At 44.6% G+C, this 16,625-nt stretch overlaps 1 protein-coding gene across 8 annotated transcripts in view; it reads right to left on the reverse strand.

Moving 5' to 3' along the window:
- MAGIX (MAGI family member, X-linked) overlaps positions 1-16,625 on the reverse strand; it is a 916,967-nt gene that overhangs the window by 509,792 nt on the left and 390,550 nt on the right. The window lies entirely within an intron of this gene.

Raw genomic sequence — 16,625 nt, forward strand, 5'->3', positions numbered from 1 at the left:
ACCTGTTCACGTCGGACATGGAGCACAACTTTAAGATTTTACAGGGTTGGCATAGAGACCCATTGAAGTTGTCCAAGATATTCTCGGGGGTGTCCCCCAGATGCCCAAGAGGATGCGGCCAAGTGGGACGAGGGGTCACATGTGGTGGTTCTGCCCTAAGGTACAGGGGTTCTGGGAGAAGGTACGGGGATGGATGGCGGAGGTCACCGAGGAACTACCCCCACTCAATCCACTAACGATGTTATTGGGCCTCCCACCAGAGGAGGCAGAAATATATAGGTACCCAAGAATGTGGGAGACCATGTTGCGAGCAGGAAGGGTGGCCCTAGCGCAAAGGTGGAAAAGTCCGGAGACCCCCTCTTAGGAAGACTGGCTAAAAAAACTGAAGAACATGTTCCTCATGGGCAAACTGACGGCCATGGTAAACAATGAATCGAGCACCTTCCAGGCAAATTGGTATGGGGTTTACCAGGCATGGAGGTGGGAGGCTCACTGACATTAAGTGAACAACACAGGGCGTGAGGGCGATGGAGCCCAGAGAGAACCACTCAAGAACAATGGTGTAGCCCACGGCCCGGGAGACAGCGGATCCGCCTAAGCCAGCTTTTAAGGGAACGCATAGCATGGCTCCAAAGCACCGAACTACGAATACTGATGACGACTCCTGCGATTGGTTTCACGAAAGGACACTGATCTGGGGGGAGGGGTGGAGTTGGGGAGGGGGACTAGGGGGGATGTGGGGGAGGAGACTACGGGGGTTTGATGACGATGCTAAATGTGATATTCATACTGCTCCCGGTGTTGTCATTGTTTCTTTTTCTGAAAAATTACCAATAAAACCAAAGTTTTAAAAAAAAAGGGCTAGAGGATCAGGAGAAAAGCCATAATCCCTTGTATTCTACTGGACTTACGCACAAACCACGTCCCAATTGCTAGTTCTCAAAGTGGTGGTTAGCAGTCCTGATGAAGGGGACATTCAGACTACAGCCTTGGTGGAGTCCGGGCCAGCCGGAATCTTTATTGCTGCTGCATGAGATGGTAACCATCATGTATCAGTGAGACAAAAAGGATTCACCTTAATCGTACAAGGAGTCGATGGACACCCTCTGGAATGAGGTATGATCACGGCTGACACTATTCCACTACAAATGAGTAGTCAACAACATCATGAAGTTTTGTCCTTCCATCTCATTCAAATGACCAATGACTTTATCATACTGGGTATGTCATGGTTAGAGGAGCACAATCCTTAAATGAAACTGGAAGGCACAGATCCTTTTTTTGAGTTCAGTTTGTCTTTCGGATAACATGGCTGCCATCCATTTTTCCGTACCCTCCGCTGAGAACTCTTCTTCATCCTTTGATCTGTAGTGATACACAAAATTGCAACCTTGCCAATCAGGGCTTTAGATGACAGCATTAGCCGCTGAAAGCCAATAGTGTATTCAAAGTATGTGCTAAAAATGCTGACAGTAGTCTGTTGTAGCACTTCCATTATGCAGTAGTGAGCTACAAGGAATATGCAGGCCTAGTATGAGTGATAGGTCACATTATGCATTGTTGATAGACAGGCAGGGAGAGGGCCCTAGCTCTGTAGCTAATAGACATTTTTGGAGTGTTTGGAACATTATGGCACCTATATAGCGCTTAGATAGCCAGTCTTAAGCGCTATGAACACTAAGCTATGAGTGCATGCCTTTTAGAGCTTGCAGATGGGGTTAATACATCCCTGCTTCCCTTAGAATATTCTGCCTCACTAACGGTAGCCCTGCATGGCCCCAAGCTAATCTTCCTTTTCTCTGGGAAGGCACTGATAAGACATTCCTGAGCTTTCGCGCAGATGGGCCAGGGAGGGGCTCAGAAGAAGCACAGTGGAAATTAACAGAGTTGGGTTTTTTCCATGAGCCAGCCTATATTTTGCACAGGGAAAGTTCTGGAACTGTGCGTCATGGACGGGCAGCACGAGATTATAAAATATGCATGCTCACATGACTCGGTGGGAGATCGTCCTGTGGACTTGGTTCGAGCAAGATCAAGTGCCCAGAATTGGAGCTCTGACGGCACCCAGCAGCGCTGTCCTCTGAGCGGGGCTTGTTACAGCTAGCTTATGAGGGTCAGGGTCTCCCAGTGCTGATTGAAGGGGCGTAAGACTGTGTTTCTCTATGTTTATCTAAGTTCTATGTTTCTCTATATTTTGCATTTCTCTAAGTTTTGTGCTTTGTAGTCTTCTCTAACTTGAATCCCAAATGTATATAAAATTCACTGTTTAGAATAAAATACTAAAACTTATTGAAGGTGTCATTTGTCACTAGCATGAGATCACTGCTCAGCACAATAGAACCTGTATTTTGGGCTGAATTGGGTATTTTTTGCTCTCAAAGGGCTGGCCCCGAGGAAGATTTTGCCCATATCAGGACATTTGGTGGCAGCTTTGTGGGATTTGTGCAGAGCAGTGCCTTGCTGTGAAATGACAAATTGTGTGAGAGAACACAGTGCAGAGTGAGGAGCAGGCTGTCGCATTTCCTTGGTGGTCTCACTGCAGCTCTGAGACTTCAAAAGACAGCAGCGTTGTGTCGGCTTGCCGTGGCCGATAGCTTGTGTGGTTAAGACTCCCTTCAGTAAATCAGTCGTGACTGACTTATTGCTTGGGAATGGAGCCAGGGAGTACAAGGCGATAAACAAGCGGGAAATGGCTTTGTTTAAAGCGCTCCGATAAATGGTCAAGAAAGATGTATGTTCAATTAGGAAAGAATTTTATCATGCGGTTTCCCCAGTTTAAAGTTGTAATTTGAAATGCAAAGTGAGACGGAGTTCTCAACTCTATTCTGTCATGAGGGCAGGGAAAAATAATTGCAAGGATTTGACATGCAAATTGTGAACAGTAATCTAACCATTGACTCAGTCCCAGTGTGCTAGCGAGTGGGGGGCTGTAATTTTCGGAGGCAAAGGTTCGCTTTTTTATGTATGCTTTTGAAGTGTTGACATTCCTGAAAAACAACGTGGGGAATGAGCCGTGCTTAGGAGAAAGAGTAACATCTGTGCTGAGAGCCTAAAGGGTTTGTTTTTCTTTTGGCAACTGTAAATTCCATGTGCTGGTGGCGAATTCTGTTTAAAGGAAACACACTAAAATGGTTATATTGCATTTTAAGCTGTGCCATGCTTATAATGGGTGAGAGACTCACTTAAAAAAGAAAGTGAGTGATGTTATTTGGATTTTCGATTTTTGTGTATTGATTTGAAATTGCAGAATCAGTTTGCAATGGTTTGGGGGGAAAAGGCAATTTATATTTTTCTAAATTGCCCCTGGAGTATTTTTGAGTGTTCCCACGCTATGCCATGGATTTGTACTGTTGCCTTATAAGTGATGTATGTTTTTGGAAATAGTGACCTGTTGACTGTGATACATGGTGGAAAAATGTTGTTGACACATTTAACAGCCCACAAGCAATATAGAGTGTGGGTTGCTCTTGCAGAAAAAAAACGTGCAGGGAGCTGCACTAAACATGGCATTTTTTAAATGCACTGAAATAAGTGGTTATATTCTGGCAATGGTACAACAGAATGAAAAATCTGTGTGTGATAATAGAGCACAAAGATTTAGTGGGTTGCGGGTTCTTTTGAAAGATCGCACATTGCATTGGAGTGAGCTCGTGAAGCCAAACTACAAGGTTACGAGGAAGAAGAGAAAAAAAAACGTATGCTTTTAAATGGGACATTAATCAGTTCAAAACAGGCTAAAAGACGCTTTGACATTTTGCTAAATTACATGGAGTAGAATCTGATGACAAGAAAAAGTGCCTCTTTTGAAAATAAGAGTCTTGCTGTGTGTGCAGAGCTTGTGCCTTGAAGATAACTTGCACTGTCTTGGGCGAGGTGCGCGAAGAAAAAAAAACTGTTGGAGGAAGGCAGACAAAAGCAGAATACTGCGCTCCTGTTTAGTGAAATGGTGTTTATAGAAGCTGGCAGATATGAGAGCTTTTCTGAGTTGCTGGAACAGGGCAAGAAAGAGTTAATCTGGATGAACTGTCTGAAACGAGTGCCTTCCATTGAAGCCGCCACAGTTTAAGAGTTATAGGCAAAGAGATAAGCTTGATGCGTGCTCATGGCGCTGCCAGGTGCACATGAAAGATAAACAATGACATTCCTGCATTCCATTCCCTGTGAGAGACACCGTCAGTGTGAGCAAAAAACTGAGGAGAGGGGGTGCAAAGACAGAAATGCTGATCAGAAGTAAAGAATTTGCCCAGTATCAACACTGGAAGGAAAACAAACGCTGCATGCAGAATGGCAGATGGGCACATCACATCTGAACATTTGGGGAACCTGTGCATCTGTGAATGGGCTAAGAAAAGACAGCTGCCCATTTCAAGAGACATTGCCGTGCAAGCTGCATTCCCATGCACCATGTGATGTGAAGTGAAGCGACATTGCTGTGCAAGCTGCATTCCAGTGCTCCATGTGATGTGAACTGAAGTAAAGCGCTGTGCACTGGAGAAGAAACCTCTAGGCGCTTTGAAAAGTGAGAATACACAGTTTAAAAATGCAAGCTACATTGCCAGGGCTGGAGTAACTGACAAAGACATTATGGCATTCCAGATGGAAGCAAAACTGACAAAAGCGCTTAGCCGTTTTGCAAGAGACAACATGCAGAGCGGGGCTTTGGAGTACAACATGAACACTGCACATTAGCCATGATCCAGAAGCCTCACGGCTTAGTGCAAGAATGAATGATTTGTTGAAGCAACAAAAGAAACTGACTTAGACTATCGCGCTCAAAGGGGTGGGCCAAGAAATCAGCAAACACCCTTTGAGAAAATGATAAGTGAAAAAACCAGAGGCTTGGAAGACACTAGCTGTATTGAGAAAAATAAACAAAGCTGATTGTGCTACTGCAGGCAGTATTGGACTGAAGGACTTTACCTTTGAAATATGGAGTGATGCCAGCAGGGACTAAATCAAGATCATGAGACACTGGAAGCAAGTTGGCGCCTGGCATTCGTGATCGCTTTGGTGAAAAAGAAAAGCATTGTGCGACCTGGGTACTTATTATATGGCTTTTATAAAAGCACAGATCAGTCTGAGGTACCATTGACCAACTATGATCGCATTGCACAAATGAGTTTGTGATTAGGCAGTTACACCCCGTATGGTTGAGTGTAAATAAGCCCCCAATAACATACAGAAGGGTGACAGATAATTGCAGTAGCAATGATAAAGTGTGTAGTTACCTGATGAGACTTCTGAAGATGGGGGTGGTGTTATGGGAAGGGGTGGATAACGCTGATATTGAAGTTTTGATGAAATCCTAACATTTCTGTTTGTATTTTGCCTAGGCAAAAAAGCAAGACAGTTGCGTGCCATAACAGAAGTAGATGTGTGCAATTTGTGGGTGACACTGATCAGTCAAGCAGACGCCTTCTCAGAGAAAGCGAGTCACTGCGTGATGAAATATGCGAGTCACTGCGAAATGTCCTGCACCGCACTCAATGCTGCTAACATGCATGACGTATGAGGACATTTGTTCTGCAACCTGCGAAAGGTGTCCAACAGAGTAATAACTTTTGCTGAACTGGCACGGTGCAGACTTGGCTAGTTATCAAATATTTGATGCTGCACATTCAAATGATTCAGTTGCTGGAAATAACTTAATTGACATGTCTTGCCTTTCTTGTTTAAAGGACTGTGGACAATGAGTTGTGGACTGTAGCATCATGCACCACAAACAGCTGTGAGACACAGCACTTGAATGCTAACACATTGAAAAATGGTTTTTAAATGCACTTTTTGAGATGAATCTGAAAAAACGAAATGGTTTTGCTCTTCCAACTGAATTGCTTTAACCAGAGATGCTTTGCTTTTTTGAAAAAAAAAAAACTTCTACGTTGCACGTAGGCAGGAAAATGATTTATGAATTGTTGGGGCAGCAGGATTATGCAAGCAGGAGTGTAATTTATTTTGAGATAAGATGAGTGCGCACATCAAAGTCACCTGTGCGTAGGTTAAGATTCTTAATTTGAAGTAATGCTGCCAAGTGTGTGAGCTCCAATTTGAAATGGTAATCTTTGAAACACTGGATACTTTTACAGCCAGCTTAAGACAGGTAAATGAAACCATGACTGACTTGATGTTTGATTTTATGACACATAGTGTGACACGGTTTTTGTTAAACCAACCAGTTTCATGTTTTTGTGGGGACAGCTGTCTCCAGCACACTAATGCAAAGAGTCATCTTTTTGATTGTAGACATTTGGAATAATTCTTTGGAAAAGCGCTACAAATGAGTATCCACATGGAATTGCTAGCGTACTGGCCTGGCACATTGTCGGGCATCTTTTGTCACTGAATGGATACAACGATTTGTTTAATTTGTTTAATGTGATGTTTTTCTGACCAAGAACTGCAGCAAGTGTTCTCGCCAAGATTTTATGGACTATAATTTGACTAAATGCATTTTACACAATGGTGTGATGAAACAGCCACTGCCGGATGGTAGTATGGTGTTTGTAGCTAAAACTAATATTGTATATGGTAGATATCCCACTTGAAGAAGGGTATTCTCCAAGTCACAATAGGTAGACACTGTGAACATGTTAGATTTTCCAGTAGTAAGGCAACATTTAAATTGTAGGCTGGTAATGCACACCTCTATTATTACAGTGATACACTTAGACATAGATTTATCATGAGGCAATGTTTCCTTAGTACTACCAAGCTGCTACAAATGGAGTCCATTTCTATGGCCCATCACTAGAGTGCGCGTAGCTAGGGAGCTAGATTCATTAATTGCAGGAGCTTTATATGCTTGTGACATAGAAACTATGCACAATAAGCTAGCCACTATGGGTTCTGATGCCAGCTCTGCTATAGAACTTCTAGCCTAGTGGGGTTCATTGATACGCCCAACACTGCTACAAGTATTGGCAACCACTGAAGATGGCAGAATTTTAGGTATGAAGACATTTTTTCTGCCATAGGGCAGGTCAACAAGACTGCTAAATACACATGATGCATTTTATGGCAAACATTGTTAAATTAGCAGGTGTTGGCTTTTTACTGGGTGGGGGCGACCATCCTCCACACACTGGCACACAAAGCTACAGTTGCCAGCAAACATATGGATCAAATCGCTTGCTTTTGATTGCATGAATAACACATGCCATGCTTTGATGCAAATTAATAGAATTGTTTTTATTTAGATAACCTGGTGCCCATGGGTTCACCTTGTTCACGAAATTAGATGGTTTCTGGTTGGGTTCCACATACATGGGGGAAGTGTCTAATCACACAGCCCATAGTCACGTCTGAATGCCCTGGGATCAGGGGGAGGGTAGGCCCTTAGAGTGAAAGGCTGCCAGGTTTAGAGTTGGTAACCATACATAAATGCAATAGTGCATTGTAGATTAGACTACACTGGATTGCCTTGACATTCTAACTGCATGCTGCTTTTTAACTGACAATCAGTTATACAATAATTATTTAGGTATTGTTGTGTAGGCCAGGTTTTGGCTAGAGTAAATGTCCATGTTCACTTTGTGTAGGTATTTTTGTGTAGGCCAGGTTTTGGCAAGGGTATATGTCACTGTTCACTTTGTGTACATTTTTGTTTAGGTAGTGTTTTACCTTGCATGCCACGCTGACTAACCGCTAGAAGATAGTTTGCTTAAACCTCTTGCAAAGCCCCAAGGTCTTTATCACTGCACTAAATACTATATTGATGTGTATTAGTCAGCATTGTCGCACACACTTTGAATAGGGGTGGAATGTAGTGATACACAAAATTGCAACCTTGCCAATCAGGGCTTTAGATGACACATTAGCCGCTGAAAGCCAATAGTGTATTCAAAGTATGTGCTAAAAATGCTGACAGTACTCTGTTGTAGCACTTCCATTATGCAGTAGTGAGCTACAAGGAATATGCAGGCCTAGTATGAGTGATAGGTCACATTATGCATTGTTGATAGACAGGCAGCGAGAGGGCCCTAGCTCTGTAGCTAATAGACATTTTTGGAGTGTTTGGAACATTATGGCACCTATATAGCGCTTAGATAGCCAGTCTTAAGCGCTATCAACACTAAGCTATGAGTGCATGCCTTTTAGAGCTTGCAGATGGGGTTAATACATCCCTGCTTCCCTTAGAATATTCTGCCTCACTAACGGGAGCCCTGCATGGCCCCAAGCTAATCTTCCTTTTCTCTGGGAAGGCACTGATAAGACATTCCTGAGCTTTTGCGCAGATGGGCCAGGGAGGGGCTCAGAAGAAGCACAGTGGAAATTAACAGAGTTGGGTTTTTTCCATGAGCCAGCCTATATTTTGCACAGGGAAAGTTCTGGAACTGTGCGTCATGGACGGGCAGCACGAGATTATAAAATATGCATGCTCACATGACTCGGGTGGGAGATCGTCCTGTGGACTTGGTTCGAGCAAGATCAAGTGCCCGGAATTGGAGCTCTGACGGCACCCAGCAGCGCTGTCCTCTGAGCGGGGCTTGTTACAGCTAGCTTATGAGGGCCAGGGTCTCCCAGTGCTGATTGAAGGGGCGTAAGACTGTGTTTCTCTATGTTTCTCTATGTTTATCTAAGTTCTATGTTTCTCTATATTTTGCATTTCTCTAAGTTTTGTGCTTTGTAGTCTTCTCTAACATGAATCCCAAATGTATATAAAATTCACTGTTTAGAATAAAATACTTAAACTTATTGAAGGTGTCATTTGTCACTAGCATGAGATCACTGCTCAGCACAATAGAACCTGTATTTTGGGCTGAATTAGGTATTTTTTGCTCTCAAAGGGCTGGCCCCGAGGAAGATTTTGCCCATATCAAGACATGATCATTGCTTGGTACCTAGTGAATACCACGACTTCCAATCTGTGTTATCAACAAATAAAACAAGAAACTGCCACCTCAGAGACCTGAAGACTGCACCATTCAATTGTTACCTGATATAGAGATTCCATTTAACTGGATGTTCATCTTGTCACCCAAAGAAAAAGAAGCACTGTGGAAGTATCTACAGGAGAACCTAGCCAACGGCCTGATTACAGAGTCTAAGTCCACGGCGGGAGATTCCTTATTTGTGGATAAAAAAAAGACACCAATGAGCTTCGGCTTGCATCAACTATGGAGGATTGAACAAGATCACCAAGAAGGATAAATATCCTCTTCCCCTGTTACAGGATATCTTGAAGGCAGTGAGAACAGCTAAGATATTCATCAAACTTGATCTAAAATGGGTATATCATTAGATCAGGATTAAGGAAGATGAGGAATGGAAGACCGCCATCCGCACCCCCTTCTGTCATTTCCAATATTATGGTATGCCTTTTGATTTGGTTAACGCTTCAGCTGTGTTTCAGAGGTTCGTCGATCACCTTTTCTCTGACCTTTTGTTGCATTCTGTTGTCATCTATCTAGACAATAGGACTCATTCTGAGTTCTCTGGTATCCTGTCGGTAATTCCGGCAGGATACCGGGAAACTACTGTACCGTCTCCACCGCCCGATATCCTGTTATTACTGGGATATTACGGGCAGCGGAGATGCCGTTAACTCTCCATTCCATGGAGTCCAAATGGACTCCATGCAATGGGGTTGCCCAAATAACCGGAATCGTTAGTAACAGTGCCAGTGATTCAGGCATTTATCTGCCGGTAGGGGCATGATATAACGACAGGTCAGGCCTGTCAGTAGATCAGAGTCCCTACCGGCACACTTAGAGTTGGCCAGTCTGAAAAGGTGCCGGTGTATGGTGTATGGTGTTACCGGCACCTTATTTCCAGACCAGCCAACTAGCAATGAGGCCGGATAACTTGATTTTCTCTCAAAGAAAGGATGAACACTGCAACTATGTCAGGTTCTTCGATGACTGCAGATCAACCAGTTGAAAGCCAAACTGGAAAAATGTATCTATGGGGTGTCTGAGGTTACCTATTTAGGGTATGTGCTTTTAGACAAAAGTATCTCTATGGATCCACACAAAACAAAGGCTGTCCCAAAGATTGTCCTGGCATGAGAGGCACCTCGATCCGTGAAGGACATACAATGCTTTTTAGGGATAGCAGATTTTTATTGCAAATTTGTGCCGTCTTTTTCCCCGATCGTCCTGCTACAACATCCTTATTAAAGAAGAATATTCATTTTCATTGGTCCAAAGAAGCTGAAGAGGCCTTTCAGTTGCTCAGGCAACAGTTCACTTCTGCTCCTATTCTTTGCCAACTGGATCCCACAAAATAATTTTTCTTGGACACTGATGCTTCCGACCATTCTATCGGTGCGGCCCTCAAGCAAATACAAAAAGATGGCATGGAACAACCCGTTGCCTACTACTTCAAAACCTTGTCTCCAGCTGAAAAGAATTACTACTTTCTTGGAAAATTATTATTAGCTATTAAAACAGCTTGCCAAGAATGGCGTCATCTTCTTTTGAGAGCTCAGTGTCTTACAGTGGTCCACACCGATCACTGGAATTTACAGCATTTACAAGATTTTGAGCGTCGGAACAGCCGCCAGGCCAGATGGGCTCAATTCTTTCATCATTATGAGCTGATCTTTACACACATTCCCGGCTCCCAGAATACAGTGGCTGATGCCTTATCTAGAAGTCTGTGGTCTGCTTCTAAAAACGTTGATGTAAGCATGTGACAATTCGGCTATGCTGCTTCCCATAGCTGAATTCTCCTGTAACAATGCTATTCACTCGTCTTTGGGCATGAGCCCATTTCTCTGTACCTATGGATATCATCTTCAGTGGTTACCCTTGCCCAACAAACACAGTACCAATGTGCCCACAGTGGAAGAGACAATCCAGTCCCTAAGGCAGACTCATAAAGATGCTTTGAATAACCTACAGAAGGAACGCACTTCAGCAAAAGTGTTTGCTGACAAGAAGCGCTCTGCAGTGCCAAACTACATGATAGGCGATCAGGTGTGGCTGGCATCTCATTTTAAAACTCCTTAATTGAGAACTTCTAAATGTTCTCCAAGGTGCTATGGGCTATTCAAGATTGTCAAAATCATCAATCCTGTGGCCTTTAAACTTCAGTTACCATCAAGTTGGAAACAGATTCATCCAGTGTTTCATTCTTCTTTATTGAAGCCCTATGTTACTGTCATGACCTGCATATGACCAAACAGCCTCCTCGTCTGTCCTACATGATTCATCCTTGGAATGCGAGATGGATGGCATTTGTGTCTCTCGTTGTGTCTCTTGTTTTTATCGTGCTTGTTTACAATATTTGGTCAACTGTAAGCACTACCCCTTGAGCGAAAGGACTTGAGAACATGCGGATAACGTGCACGCCGCTCTGCTCCTGCAGCGTTTTCATTGATAATTTCTTTGGAAACCTGGTGGGCTACGATCTGGAGAGGGGCATGATGTCATGGCGCACCACCTCAGCCCCAGGCTTGCTGCCTGGTCTCTATGGAGACGCTGGCGACACTTCCCACTCCATCATGGAGGGGCTGCATCGCGTCATCATGCTATGCGGCATTGTGATGTCATCTTGCCCTGAAATCTGCTAAAACTATATCTGAAAGGCACTCCCGGTAGGCTACAAGTTGCAATAGCCTCCTTATTGTGTACATGCTGTTATTCTCTTGTACCTTATTCTTGGCCATTGCTGCTCCTTGTTCCTGCCATCTGTCCCTCTGCTCCGTGCTCCTGAATCCTCTGCTCTTCTGTTTGTGAACCTCTCATGAAGACCTTCCTTCTCATTACCATTGTACCTCCTTGTCAGCCCCCTTAGCCTGATGCTTCCCAGAATCCCCACTCTCCTCCTCCTCACCTGAGAGACTAGTCTCTGAGCTGCTCTTGGCCAGTGGACACCGGGATCGATAGTCTTTCTTTTTTTTATGAAGAAAGGGCCTACCCCGGGAGGAAGCCACAAGGAATACCTATTCCAGTGCAAACTTGTGACCTCTCTTCTGGGATCGCCGGATGGGGAAAAAGCCACACTACGGCAGAAAAACCCCAGAGTATGTTCAGATGTTGAATTCTTCAGTTGACCGCACTGTGGGTAGTACTCCAATGGAACGTAGGCTCCAACTACGCTCACCAGAACGTTAATGTGGACTGATAGCCAGGGGTGTTCCAATCCCACCAGAAACCATGAAGTAAGTATCACAATAGAAGAAGATGGAACCGTGACTCCGATTTCAGGTGAGCAATAAGACTGATGATAGAAAGAGGAGAGAAGGAGGAGGCACAGCCTTCAGGTGCTAGCTGGAAACAGCATCATGGAAAGACAAACAGCTGCGACACCAAAGCGTAGAGAGAAAAGAGCAGAGGTGAGGGAGAGAGAGAGAGAAAGCGAGAGAGAACCCGGACTCAGGAACCGGGAGGGCGAGAGAGGGAAAGAAAGGGTTCCGGCAGGAGAGCCGGGAGAGCAAGCGAGAGGGAGAGAGAGAGAGAGAGATATAGAGAGGACCCGGCATGAGAGCCGGAAGGGCTCGAGAGGGGAAGGAAGGGTTTGGAACGAGGAGCCGGGAGATCGCACAGAGGCGCGGTGGAAAAAAGCAAGTTAGTTCCAACAAGGAACAAAGGGAAAACCAGTGTTACCGAAGACAAACTCACCTGGAAGCCTGGAATGGCAGAGCCATCTTCGGGTCCACCCCGGATATTGTTATCGAGTCAGATGCCAGTCGCTCCGGTTGGGGTGCAAGATGCGTCACAGTTGCCCCCCGGAGGGATTTGGTCACCTCAGGAGCTGGAAATGCATATAAACTGTCTGGAGGTCATCGCAGGCTTTTTTGCGGTGCGCTCCTTTGCCAGAGACAGAGTGAGTTGCTGTATTTTGCTGAAAATGGACAACATTTCAGCGGTGAGATACATCAATCAACTGGGTGGCACCAAATCAAGACCTCTAGCGGAGCTAGCCAAAGACTTTTGGCATTTCTGTCTGGAACACCGGATTTCTGCCACGGCTGAGTATCTCTCAGGTCTCAGAAACATAGCACTCCCGCCATTCCACCCATTACAACGACTGAAGGCTCAACAGAGACATTTTTCTTCGCCTCCAAGGAGCATAGGGCACCATGTCCAGGGATCTTTTTGCCTCCCACCTCAACACTCAGCTCCCAGAGTTTTACAGCTGGAGACCGGATCCAGCAGTGACCGCAACGGATGCGTTTCTGCAACACTGGACGGAGGGAGTACTTTATGCCTTTCCCCCGTTTACCATGATAGCGAGGACCCTGGCGAAGGCACGTCAGGAGCGCTCTGAGCTAGTCCTCATAGCCCCAGTCTGGACATCTCAGACCTGGTATCCAGTTCTTCTGGAACTTTCCGTGGATTTTCCAATCCTTCTACCCCAGTTTCCAGATCTGTTATTGGATCTGTTAGGACAACGTCATCCCCTTTTCCCCAATGGGTCTCTGACCCTAGCAGCCTGTAGGATTTCAGGGCAAGATGTAGAGTTCCAGGGATGTCACTTAAGGCCATCAGTCTAATCGAGGAGAGCTGGGCCCCTGCTACCCTCAAGAGGTACTCCAACTCCTGGAGCGCCTGGACAAGTTGGTGGCAGGACCAAGGGCTTCATCCGGTTTCAGCTCTTATTTTCTAACCTCTTTAGTCGAGAGAGGTCTCACCTATAGGACGGTCAATGCTTACCACTCAGCGATTTCTGCGGGCCACGACCTTGTCCAAGGGTTCCCAGGAGGAGAGCATTACCTAGTTTGCAGACTACTCAAGGGCATTCGGCTTACGGTATCACCTCTGTCCCGTTACGACAAGCTTTGGGATTTGAATAAGGTACTCAACCTTTTTCTTTCCTGGTCTCATAACAAAGAGTTATCCCGTACTGCGCTTTCCGGCAAGCTGACTATATTGCTTTGCTTGGTCTCCTGCAGGAGGGTCTCGGATGTCAGAGCTCTCGATCTAGCAGGTAGGACGTTTTCTCCTGATGGCATAGTGTTCCACATATACAGAAGGACAAAATGCAATTCCAGGGTAATCCCAAGCTTTGCCTAGTCAAGTGCTTAAAGGTCTACGAAGAGGTAACTGCGCCTCTTAGAATCTCTCCTAATGGACAGCTATTGATAGCACTGCGCAAACCCCACACAGCGGTTTCTGCTCCAACATTGGCACGCTTGGTGTGTTGGACACTTTCACAAGCAGGAATAGATACCAATCACTTCGGCGCCCACTCCGTGAGAGGGGCCATGGCTTCCAAAGCCTTTCAGGTCTGAGTCTGTTTGGAAGACATCATGAGGATGGTTGATTGGGCAGGTGAGTCAATCTTCAAGAAATTCCACCTGAAACCAGTAGAACAACCTGCATCGATTGTGGTAAGTAAGCTTTAAACAAGCATAATGTGAGCCTCCGGTCTTGACATAGTATAAAGATTGTCCATAATAACTTACAAGAAAGTCTTAATTCTATTAAAGACACGGAGGCGAGCATTATCCCACCCAGCAAGAGCAATGACGGCACTAGACATGCTTGAGGGCAGTCGCTGTTCGCATTGCTTTGGAGGGTCATTGCCATTCTGCATGCCATGTGTATTTACAGTGTAACACATTGATTTCTCTCCCACCCTCGCAAGGGGGATTAGGGTTGTCATACGCATCAAGTAACCCTAGTTATTTTTCCATTTCCTTGACAGTGGCTACAGACAAGTCCGCCTGACCTCTGGATTAGCTCGCTTTCTCCATCCACAGACGGCCTGAAGTTACAGTTTTATTCCGATGGTTTATGGACAGCCAAGTTCACAGCCTCGAAAGAGGAAGTTACATCAGGTTCAGGACTATTTTGAAGGGCAGCTGGATGCCTATTGGTGAACTAGTGTCACATGTTTGGTGACCTGATATGAACTCTGGTTAAGCCTCCTGGGAAATTGAGTTTTGTTTCTTCAGAAACACTTATGGATTAAAGCCTTTGTTTTTGTTGATGTTTATTAATATTTTAATTCACCTTTGTTATGCATACTCTTTGCTCGCAGTCAGGTGCATAAAATACTTGCTGCTGAGCTTCTTTTCATATGTTTAATAAAATAAAGAGAAGCATAATGCTCGCCTCTGTGTCTTTAATAGAATTAAGACTTTCTTGTAAAATATTATGGAAAATCTTTATTATCGGTTATGGGCTGTATTGATCTTTTTAAAACATGCTTTGTCTCTGAGAGAATTTTTACTAAGATTTGATGGAATTTGAGCTTTGTGGTTTTGTTTTGAAGGTTTTTTGTCATGGGTTTAATTAATATTGTTGTTTGCTAATTTATTGTTGTGTTTTGTGGTATGCTTTTTTTTAACCAAAATAAACATTAAACAAACATGTGAAAGCACCCTACCCAAGCTGCAGAGGCCTGCATTTCATAAACAGTCAATGACAAAATCGCCCTGTTATCATGTAGGATTGTGAACAATCTCTTCTGATGCAGTCTACTCAGTCCCTAGATATAAGTCTGATATTTGCCCATAATTACACAGGCATCTACAAACGCACACAAGTTGACATGCTATGCATAGACTCAACACCAAGCATTCAGGCCTTTCACTCACAGCATACGTCCAGAAATAATGTTAAATGCAAGTGACTCTCTTACAGACCAACTCGCCTACAAAAGAATACCTGGAATTACTAAATCTAGGTCCCACCATTAGTGTATTTCAGGCAAACTGGCCCTACGACATGATTGACTGAAAGGCTTCTGGCTTCCACAGCTAACATCCAAAATATGATTGACTTTGCGCTGGTGCTACTGGCCTACACAGACAATACATTATTATATGTGAGGTGCTGCGCCACAGCCTTGTGGGCTTACAGACAGATCACCTTACATGAGATTGACTCCAACCTCACCATAATGGCATGCCCAGGCATCACCTAACATGTGATTGACTTTACCCCAATTCTGCCAGTCTGTCAACAGCACAAGTCTGGGCCTGGCATATGCCTTAACGTAGGAACCTTTCAGGTGTAAGGTTTACATATACTCAATGGGATAAAAAAACAGGCTTAATTGAAAATCGTATTTCTGCATATGCAAGCTTGCCTCGCATTATTATTTTGAAACAACATGTGATCAATAGGTGTATAAACTGTAAATCCTGCAATAGCCTGATTTACATTTTTCCAGACCAAGGGCCTCATCACAAGTTGGGCTGTATCCCAGCTGTAATACCGCCTGACTGTAATAGCTTTAGCATCCACCAGTAAATCCCCATTCCCCGTTGGGTCCATTGGATCCAATCGGGCATTTTCGGTGCTAATACTGCGGGCTGATACAGCCGGCAGTAATACTGCCGAAAACTGGGCGCTAAATGTGATTTTCACCTCCAGAAAAAAGCTGGAGGTAAAACAGCCCATTTAACGTCCAACTCGTGATAGGGCCAGCCCTTAAATGCGGCGGTAATACCTTTACCGCCACATTTAAGGGCTACAGCCCAGGCTGATATAATAAGGGGAGGGGGCAGCTTTTATCTGCCTGTGTGCATGCTTCTGGGTGTATGTCTCTGCACCCAATCATTTAACAGTACTTGGACTCCAGTAGTGTTCTGGCAGAAGAGAGACACCTGTTTTCTGATGATCATTGATTGGCTAAAACTATGACATGCTACCAACCATGAGGGCTTCACTCACAGCATTACAGCGCCGAAGGGCAAACGTTTTTGTACGACTGGTATTGCCCAAAGA

Source organism: Ambystoma mexicanum, chromosome 2p (genome assembly GCF_040938575.1).
Source record: "Ambystoma mexicanum isolate Mex_15411 chromosome 2p, UKY_AmexF1_1, whole genome shotgun sequence".
NCBI lineage: Eukaryota > Metazoa > Chordata > Amphibia > Caudata > Ambystomatidae > Ambystoma > Ambystoma mexicanum.